Source organism: Pinus tabuliformis, chromosome 5_2, assembly GCF_031772625.1.
Source record: "Pinus tabuliformis cultivar Carrire ecotype Pingquan chromosome 5_2, CPIR1, whole genome shotgun sequence".
Classification (NCBI taxonomy): Eukaryota; Viridiplantae; Streptophyta; class Pinopsida; order Pinales; family Pinaceae; genus Pinus; species Pinus tabuliformis.
In genome coordinates, this window is record NC_142306.1 from 589,447,881 (window position 1) to 589,458,254 (window position 10,374).

At 37.7% G+C, this 10,374-nt stretch overlaps 1 pseudogene; it reads right to left on the reverse strand.

Annotated features, from left to right (window-relative positions):
• Positions 1-8,110: 8,110 nt before the first annotated feature.
• On the reverse strand, positions 8,111-9,613 carry LOC149160359 (F-box/LRR-repeat protein 14 pseudogene; annotated as a pseudogene).
• Positions 9,614-10,374: the final 761 nt, after the last annotated feature.

Genomic DNA, 10,374 nt, shown 5'->3' on the forward strand with positions numbered 1-10,374 from the left:
GAGCAATCCTTCTATGCAATAGAATAGGAGTGGAACAGGAGCAATCTAACTGTCAGAATTTCTTATCTTTTGTCTTTTTTGGAATTTTGTCCATTTTGGAATTTTTTCTATTTAATTACGCCCAAATCCAATCCAATACTTGAGAAAGAGTTCTCGAAACTTTTTATTGAAATATTCTAGGCTTCATACTCAACATACTTACCTCTATGATTCTTCATTGTTACCATATTTACCTCTATACTATATGCTCATGTACATTGAAATTGGTAGCTACTAGTAGCTACAAGCAGTAAATTTCCAAACTTCTCCATAAGACAATGAAAATGAATGGTAGGTTCCTAAACTAAGATATTTGTTTCCAACAATTTTTAGTTTCCCAATTCTAAGTTCTCTATTTTCAACAAGTTTCATTTTGGTAGTGTTGTTTTTGTGCATAAAAGAATACTACAAAAAAATATAACATTTCTCTCTCACAATGACTATCTCTCTAGTGTACAACATGGTTAAATCCAACTCCAAAGAGTAGGTCACACTAGTGTAGTGTGATCTTGTTATGCCTTAGTAAGGCATAATCCACTTACATGAGTATAGCTGGAATGTGACTCTATAATATAGTAGTTGTGTCTGGAACAAATCCCTCTTAGTAGGGTACTATGTTTCTGAATTCAGGTTGCAATGAACCATAATGAATTAAGAAAAGTCTTTTGGTAGAAATCACATAAGAGAATTTTTTGGCCAACATGTTTCGAACCAACAAGTGTGGTTCATCATCAGGACCAAATGAAGAGGAATGCCATGTTTTCATATATTATCCAACTAACTCAATAGTGGTTTATGAGTGTTCTTTGAGCTCACAAGGCTCAGATCTATGGCTAAAAAATAATCAACATCTTCATCCCTAATAGCATTTATTTGTCTCACATATTACAAATTTACATAACATTTATCTAGCCAATACCTCTTATTACAACCATATGGAAATCTCATGGTCGAAGTAGCAAATGTCCAACCCAATAGCTATTACTAAAATTCTGATGGTTCCAAAAGTACATTCATGCAGAATCTATAAATACTTCTAGAAGCCCTCACGATTCACAAAGACATATTGGTGTACTAGATCTAGAGATCAGAACTTCTAATGGTGTTGCAGTGAGTGGGGAGAACTATTGGTGATATTGGGAATGCTCTTCAAAGTGTACAAGCATTCTTCCTTAGAGGCATATAATATGTCATCTACCTAATTTTGTGGAATGGATGTGCCACATTTTTTAAGAACCTGTAGCCCATCTCCTTAGTATTTGAATGACCATCCTTCATTCTTTTACCATGTCTGTTGGCTTTGTTACATGTTGATACATATTTGTAATAGTGAAACAGTAGATCCATAATAGTGACAAACCAGAAATGACCAACTAGTTAGAAATTGTTTTGTGAGTTGGGGCTATCCATACATTCTAAAGGCTTAGTAAACTGAATTAATGGTGCCACTAGAAAAAGTGAATGTGTTGTGTGCCTTACTATGTATGGAGTCTCTACTGCAGGAACCTATACATGAAAATTTTACATGGTTGTTGTTTACCTTCTTTGTCATTAGTCTTTAACAATTCCAAAGGAAAATTGGATATAATATTCTTTGCAAATTGTTATGGTTTAGACATCGTATATGGGGTTTGGTTCTAGATTTTTTCCTTGATATGTGAAATCATGAATAGATTATTGATCACAAGTTGGAAGCTTGCATATTCAAGCAAGTTTTTTTTATAAATTATTGTGTGGATTTTTTTACATGCTAATATAGATCTGTAATAGCGAATTAGTAGCTTTATAGATTTGTAATATCAAATTGGTAGCTCCATAATAGTGACAGATCAGAAACGCCCAACCAATTAGAAATTGTTTTGTGAGTTGGGGTTATCCATACATTCTAAAGCCTTTTGCTTAAAGGTCACAATTACGAAATCAATTATATGATCAAGGAACTACACTGTAAGGTAAACTATATTAAAGGTGCCACTATAAAAAGTGAATGTATCTTGTGCCTTACCTTGTATGGAGTCTCTGTTGCAGGCACTTATACATGAAAATTTTACATGGTTGTTGTTGACCTTCTCTATCATTGGTCTTTAACAATTGCGAAGAAAAATTGGATATAATCTTCTTTGCAGATTTTTATACGGTTTAGAAATTCTATATGGGGTTTGGTTTTAGGTTTTTTCCTGATTATGTATGAAATTGTGAATGGATTATTGATCAGAAGTTGGAAACTTGCATATTCAAGCAGGTTTTTTTTGATAAATTGTTGTGTCCCGATCCTTGCACCATTTTTTACAGTTCTACTACTTTGTACTTCTATTCTCTATTTTGTCGAAGCTTATCTTCCATGGCCAAGTAATTTCTCTTATAATTTTCATTAATTATGCAAAATCCAAAATGTTTAATGCATCGATACTTTTGTGCAATGCTTCTTATGCAAACAATGCTCCAAATAATTCATTCGGGAATCAAAATATTTCATTTCGGGGAAGATGAATTGATGCTCTAAGATAGAGATGTTAAACATAATGAGAAAGGTCAATCCATTCTTAAAAAATATTTTGAGAAAATAATCCTGTAGCTGTCCAATTTCTCGCAGAGGTTATTAGATCTTGTAGCTGTCTAATTTTGTTTTTCTTTCTCGTAGAGGTTATTAGAACCTGGACAACACAACACAAATTTAACTATCTGCATTTACTATCTTAATTAGTTATTGGATTAAGGCACAAGAGAAACTTCAGCTCTCCGTCGTTCCGTAGGAACAGTGGAAGAGCCCAATTGACATTCGCAGGGACTTGTTGCTTCACAGCTCCCCTAGTTTTAAGATTGTATCAGTGGACGTTTTCCCAACACTAACATTGTTTACTTCTTATGAAACATGTTTTCCTCTTCACAAATTCTCTAAACTTTGTTTTAATCAAATTATGAAGTTTTCAATACAATTTCACTTATCTCATCGTTGACAATATTTAAACTTCCAAATACTAGTGACATTGTGCACGGATATGAAGTTTCAAAAGTTTCAAAGAATGTGATAAAGTTCCCAAGTCTAAAGTTTCAAAAAATGTAATAGAGTTATCAAGTCTAAAGTTTCAAAAAATACACCAAGGCACACAATTTAATAGAAAAAAACATCACCACAAGTGCAACAAAGTTTAAATAAATTTTAGGTAACATGCACTTCATCATTAATAAACAAAACTTGAATAGTGCTAAACATCACGACAAGGCAAAAGGTGGAAAAATTTCAGAAGTGCTATAGTATCACAACAACAAGAAAATTTGAAATACTTGAATGATGTGAAATAGCATGGAAATCAAAGTTTTGGATGTTGTAACATGTCATAAGATCAAAATTTTTATGAATGTGACAAAATGTAAGAATAATACCACACAACGAATTCAGGAAAAGGACACAAGTTTAATTAAGAAAAAGGACAAAAAGTTCAAAGTATATGTAGTATGAGAGCATAAATTTCAACGTTAAAAGTATAAAATGTAAAAACATTATAATAAATTTAGAATTTATTTATATATTTATATATAAGTTTTTCCTTCTCTCACTTTAGTTATTTCCGTATTCAAGCTCTTGCTTCTCCTCCACCTTCATCGTAATTTTTCTTCCCATTTTTATTTTTTAATAATTAACCTCAATTTAGATATGAGGTAATATAACCTAACCTACTTATGCATACCCACAATCTACTTAATACACTTGTGACTTGATTCTAACAATGGAATGGCGAGTCACCTTTATGGCTGACACTAATTTTGTGATTGGTTTTGAGGCCAAAAGAGAACAATAATTCTAACATTTTATTACTCGCATGAAGTCATGTTTCCCTCATTTTCTTACATAGGAAGAGAGAGCTACCCCTACCTATGGATTTAATAGTTTTGCTTCAAATTTTGCAGTGAAAGCATACTAATATGATACAATAGTTCTCACCCCTTTGAGTTTCTCGTTACATGGCTTGTAGTTATAAGTTTGGACATGTATTTTTAATATTATTTTGCTTGATTTCAATTTCATTAATAAAACTATAGTTATCCTTTAGATTTACATACCTAGTCTTTTGTGTTCACAATATTTTAATGCAGGTTTATCAACCTAAATAGTTTTAGAAAAAGGTCCTCCGTAGAAATCAAAGACCATTATGATAAAACTTCCTTATTAGTCCCTGCCATCTGGCATCCGGCAGGGACTATAGTAATCGTTCCGGACGGAGATAGCATTAATTCGAAGGTGTTATTCGGCTGTTTCGGTGGTTATGCTAAAGTTTCGAAATGCTTTGTTAGTCCCTTATGCTAAGTTTCATTCGCAGCTGAACTTCGCCATCTTATTTGGCCTCTTCCCGAGGCGGAAGAGGCTCGACCATAGCTTAAAGCAATAAGCCCGGTGCATTTTCGCTAACCGTCACGGGTGTCTGGTTTTAATGTTAGCATTACTTCTGCCCGGGTATGCGAAGGTTTAGTAAAGCTCGGTGTTCCCTGTTACAATGTTCATTGGCAGCTGGTGCATGCCATGATGCACCATGGTTCAACAGCTGTTAGCCTTCGTCGCACGTTCTGTTAAGAACCCTACAGGGGAAAACCAAACACAGGGACTCAAATTTAATCTCAGACTAGCCTGTCAAAGCCCTCGCTCTGAGTTCGAATGGGTCTTCTCTATACACAGGATCACGCCGCTATGAAATGCCCGGTATGTCTGGCAATGGGTTCGTATGGCCCGGTAAGCCTAGCGTGAGCGTCCGTCCCGGTCTATTCATCTCAAACTCGCCTGTCAAAGCCCTCTCTCTGAATTCGAATGGGTCTTCTCGACTTGATTCAAGATACCGGGAGATGCCGGCCATAATCGACCGTCATGAGTCGCGAGAGGCGGCAGAGACAGATCATACCTTGCAAACCAAAGCCGGTAGGAAGCAACTCCTCCGGAGGCAAGGTAAGCGCTTGAGGCCTCTGCGATTGCTGATGAAGTTGCTGAACGGGAGGAACATGAGGCCTCTGCGATTTCTGATGAAGTTGCCCTGACATCTTCTTTCTATTATTGGGAATCTGCCTGCTCTGAGTGCTCTGAAGAAACCCTTGTCTCTTTTTGTCGATCAAGATGAGATGAAATCTGAGGAGGATGCAGAGGGAGCCGAAAAGGGGGAGGGCCAAGAATCCACCGAAAAGATCATACCGCCCACACGAGACGAACTAGCTATTCCATCCGTGGCCGCTTTATCCTCTGTGGGAGTCAAATTCGTTGCTACGGACGGCGACCTCACCACAATACAATTTGATGAGAAGACTGCCACGATTTACCTCCCCAAAGTAAGGTTGGATGCCAACACGGAGGTAATCTTGAGAAATCTGGTGGCATTTGAATCTTCTGCAGCTCCGGGTGCGCTGGTTTTCACACGATACACCGATTTCATAAACGGGATGATCGACAGCGAAGAAGATGTTAGATTGCTGAAAGAGAGTTTCTGAATGAACGTGTATTCGGGTCGTGGAAATTCCTTTATCTGGTAGCTGCAGCGATACTTTTGGCGGTGATACGGAATGTTTTTCTAGCAACTGAAGAGGGATTTATGTCTCTTGTGACAAATGCTCGGTCCACAAAACCACAGCTTGCAGCAGTTGGTTCTTGCTGTTTAGTTGGTCTTCTGTACGAGAAGACACTTTACGTTGCTAACATGTGGCCACGTTTCTTTGTGCATGCAACATTTGGCAGCCTGTCGTATTCATTTTTCTAACCGGCATATTCACTTTACTAATAATTTTAATGAAATTCAATTTATGTTTAAATATAATAACTTGTCTTCTGAATGATCTCAAGAAATTTGACGGGCAATCCCTTTTCGATTTGGGTCATCCTCTGTTGAATCGTGTAACTGAGAGTTTCGTGAAAGCTGCAGGGGTGAGTCCTAATTAAAGCCAGCACTTCTTCTTTAAAAGTTCTGTATCTATATGCTCTGTTCTTACCAGAGAGCTGAAAATGACTTTAATGGCATATTGGAGCAGTGCAGGCTGTATCCAGGGATTCTTATTGCACAGCAGCTGAAGGTCCTGTCACTCTATCTATCTCCGTGATTTTTAAAAACGAGACAAGTTTGATATGTTATAGTTGTTCAACAAACGGATTTGTTAGGAGAATTTGATGAAAACTCGGTGGTTTGTATGTTGGCTATTTTGAATGCAGGGTTTGAGAAGAAAAATACTCCAGAAATTGGTAGGCAGAGAAGGCAAACCCATTTTCCTAATTTGGAAGGTGAGCATGAAAAATGCTATTTGAATTCTTAAATAAGAGAAGGTTCCATAGTTTGCTGAATTTCTACATGACAAAAAGTAACATCAGTGTTGTGGCATCCATCACAGGAGAGACATACAAGAAGTCTTTGGAGACTCTGGTACAGTTTCTTTCTCTATGCTTATGCTTCCTAAACAAATTGCGAATATTTATGTTATGAGATGCTAAGCCAGGAATCCAACACAATCAAACCATGTAGGGATTGATTAATATTCATGTTCCAGCACCACGCAAATTGAACAATACTTCTCTTGAAGTCTGATCGTATTGGATAACACTTTCATAGATTGAGGTGATCTTAATAGGATAACATATTTTTGTTTACATCTTGGAGAGACCCAGTAGGAGATATTAGGATGTAAGCAAAGTCACAATTGGGTATTTTTGATATTTGTAAATTTTTTTGTCTTCTAGCCAAGAATCCTATAAACACCATTCTCGGCCCTATCTACTAAACATGCCCTCCATATCAGGGGACTTTCTCCACATATTGACCTTCCAAGTTCCCATATTAGTAGCAATAGGATTACAATGTTAAGAGACAATAGAACTATTTAATGGAGTAAAAAATTATATAAAAATTTGCTCAAAAATATCTATTTAAAGCTTAGCAGTGAAGTTCTAAAACTTCCCCAATCTAAGGGCAGAGACACAAACAAACAGCTCACGTCACAGGGCTCAACCAGCATATGGTTGAACATAAATGGTCTTTTGGATTTGTACTTTTTCAACCTCTTCAATTGCTTGGTATGGTAATAGAAAATCTGTTTGTGGTCATGTGCCTTGTACCTTATTAACGCATATGGCATATGGTTGAAGATGCTTTGTGGGATTCGTACTTTTCCAAGATCTTTTTTCAATTGATTAGTACGATAATTTGTAATCTGCTTGTGCCTATATGCCTTGTGCTGTTTTCATAATTGAATTCCTAGCACATAGTCCAACCTTTCTAAAGGGAAAAGACAACAAACTTACATCACATGGCTGAAGCAGCTTTATATTGTTATGCATAGATGTTCTTTTGGATTTTTTACTTTTTCAACCACTTGTTTCAATGGCTTGGTATGATAATCTATTATTTGTTTGTTCACATATGCCTTGTGTCTTATTCCAAGGCTTTAAAAAAATGATCCAAGTGAAAGATTGATAAGTACTGATTTATGAGATTTAATGTTGGCCAGGGGACTTGAACAAGACTGCAGCCTTGTAAATTATGAAGCAATTAGTGAGGCCTATGCACTTTCTATCATTAGATTGGTGCTTTCATTTGTCAATGGATTGCTTGCCAAGCTCCGAGAACTCTTTTCAGGCGATCCAGCTACCACTATGAAGGTACATTATTTGATAAACAGATCTCCGGTTCTCCAGTTCTTGGGTTTTCTTTTCTGCATCTTAAACCTTAGAAGGAAATTTTTTGGCAGTGGCATTTGTTATTTGGTTGCTTGCATAGTGTGGGCAGAAAATGACCATATGGACTCTAGCAAAGCTTTGTAAGTTCCAAGCTCACCTTCCATTACATCATTAATTGCATGCTGGATTTTGAAGTTGCTTTTTGAATATGCTCAAATCTCATGTAGTTCTTTCTTTCTTCTCTTGCTTAATTGATTCATAATTTGTTAAGTCTAGTTTCGATGTTCGAACTCTGAACTTGTTGGAAGCTTACAGAGAGGCCAAAACCCACTAGACAGTCTTGCATGTACATATATGCGAAAGGCCACTCCAAGCATATTCTGTCAGGAAGCAAATTTGAGACAGAGGATTTGTTCATAATTCATATAGCACTACACCTAGAATTACCCTGCTTTCATAAAAGTTGTCCTTCTAATTGATAAAATGCCTGTTAATAAGCACTGATTTCTTCAAATGATATCCATGGATGGACCATTCTACGATTCAGAAAATGAAGGTCAACCATCCATCAGTACATCCATGAGAGATCTTGCTTGTAGGAGACAACCTTTGCATCACCTTGAGTGCCTTTCTCTGAGATTCGAGGGCAATCTTCCACCTTTAACTTTTGCAATTTATGAGAAGCTACTAGAGGCTTGAGTCCAATATCTGTCAAACCCAAGCACCTACAAAGTCGCATGACAGTCAAGGATGGAAAGTGCTTAACCAGTTGCAGCCCTTCATCAGTGACCTCCTGGCATTGTATAAGTTCAAGGATCTCTAGAAAGTGAGCTGCACAAAGAGCCTCCATGCCACTGTCATTGAATGAATAAACATGGTCAAGAACTAAAACCCGGATAGGGCATGCTTCAATTAATGAAATTATGCCAGCAAGACTGAAGGAAGATGAGGAAGGGAAGTCTCCATCAGAGAATGATATTGAAACTGATTCCAATTCAGAGCAATTCTGAGCAATGGCCTTCAAGCTCTCATCTGTCAACCGCAGTGGATTGCTCATTAGGATAGGAACGAAGAAATCTGAAGGAACTCGTAATGACAAGGTTTTCAGCTTGGCTGGGCAAGGCTTATCAAATCATTATCTCTTACCCCAACACACATATCAAGATGAAGATTTTGCAAAGCTTGACATTTCCTAAGCACACAAGCAAGTCCTCTACCTGGGCTGATGAGGCAATTAACAAGACTCAAATCTTCCAGAGCCTCACATGCTACCAATTGTTTCTGCCATCTTTCGACAGCTAAACGTCCATATACTTTCATGTACCTATAATTTGCATCAACCTCGAATTGAAGCCTTTTCAGGTTCCTCCAACCGTACCCCAACTTTGCTAGATCACCTTCTCCAATAGCCCGGCAATTTTTGATAGCCAAATCTTCCAAACTCTCAAGCCGACCTAGATACTCCAGCCATTCTACACTGCTTACATTGAGGCACCTAGTCAGGTGAAGAGTTGACAATTTTTTGCAGCCTACAACCACAGACAGTATTGCACAACCTGTTATTCCTGGAGTGAAATTCAGCCTTAAGGCCTTAAGCCCAGTGCAGGAACATAGATACCCCAGACCTCCATCTGTAATAAATGTGCAAAAGCTAAGAGTGAGATCAGTGAGGTTAGGGCAATGCTGTGACAGAATTCTAAGCCCTTCATTATCCAACTGCTTGCCTAGCTTTGACATCCATCCAGAATACCCTATCTCCACTCTCACTAAGTTAGGGAACCGCATACAGAGCGCGGATAAGGCTTCAATTGCTGGGCTTAAACCGCACCCCACCCTTAAATATTCCCTCTGGTCTTTCTCGATTTGATAGAAACGTTTGCACAGAAGGGCTGCAGTGCAGTGTGTTATCATATTCCTGAATGCCACTTTCATCATGGCCACCTCCCAGTTCTTTGCTAAAAAATTTCAATGTCTTGGGTTGTAATTTAAAGCCATTATTGTCAGTTGTGCTTGCAGAGGGATTACTTTGCTGATGCAGTAGCTTAGCGAAATAAGTCATTTTCTTTTGTCTTAAATGCCAGCATAAGAAAGAGAAACAATATACCTGTAACAATTTGGTGTGGCTTGCTCCATTGCACAATCACTTCGTGTTCTATATTCATTTTCATTGTTCACTGTGTCTGGCTGTATATAACAAGTCTCGGAAGCTAAATGGGCGTGTTTCTGCCTCTGAAAAATGGATTGGCGAGGAGTAAAGCCTCTTTTTGTTGAGGAAGACAAGGTTTTCCAGGATCTAGAACATGAGCTAAGCGATGCTTCTCAGCAGGTAAGCAAGGAGCATTTATTCTTTTTTGTGTTTCTATTGTCCATGTATGCATAAGGTTGTTCTGTCTCTAATTCTTCATGCTGTTTTGAATCTGGTTCTTGGAAATGTGCCTAGCACATGCTTTTGTTATGTATGGCTGCACTGGCTCTGTAAGGCTATGACTGGCTGTGTCTGGCTGTATATAACAAGTCTCGGAAGCTAAATGGGCGTGTTTCTGCCTCTGAAAAATGGATTGGCGAGGAGTAAAGCCTCTTTTTGTTGAGGAAGACAAGGTTTTCCAGGATCTAGAACATGAGCTAAGCGATGCTTCTCAGTAGGTAAGCAAGGAGCATTTATTCTTTTTTGTGTTTCTATTGTCCATGTATGCATA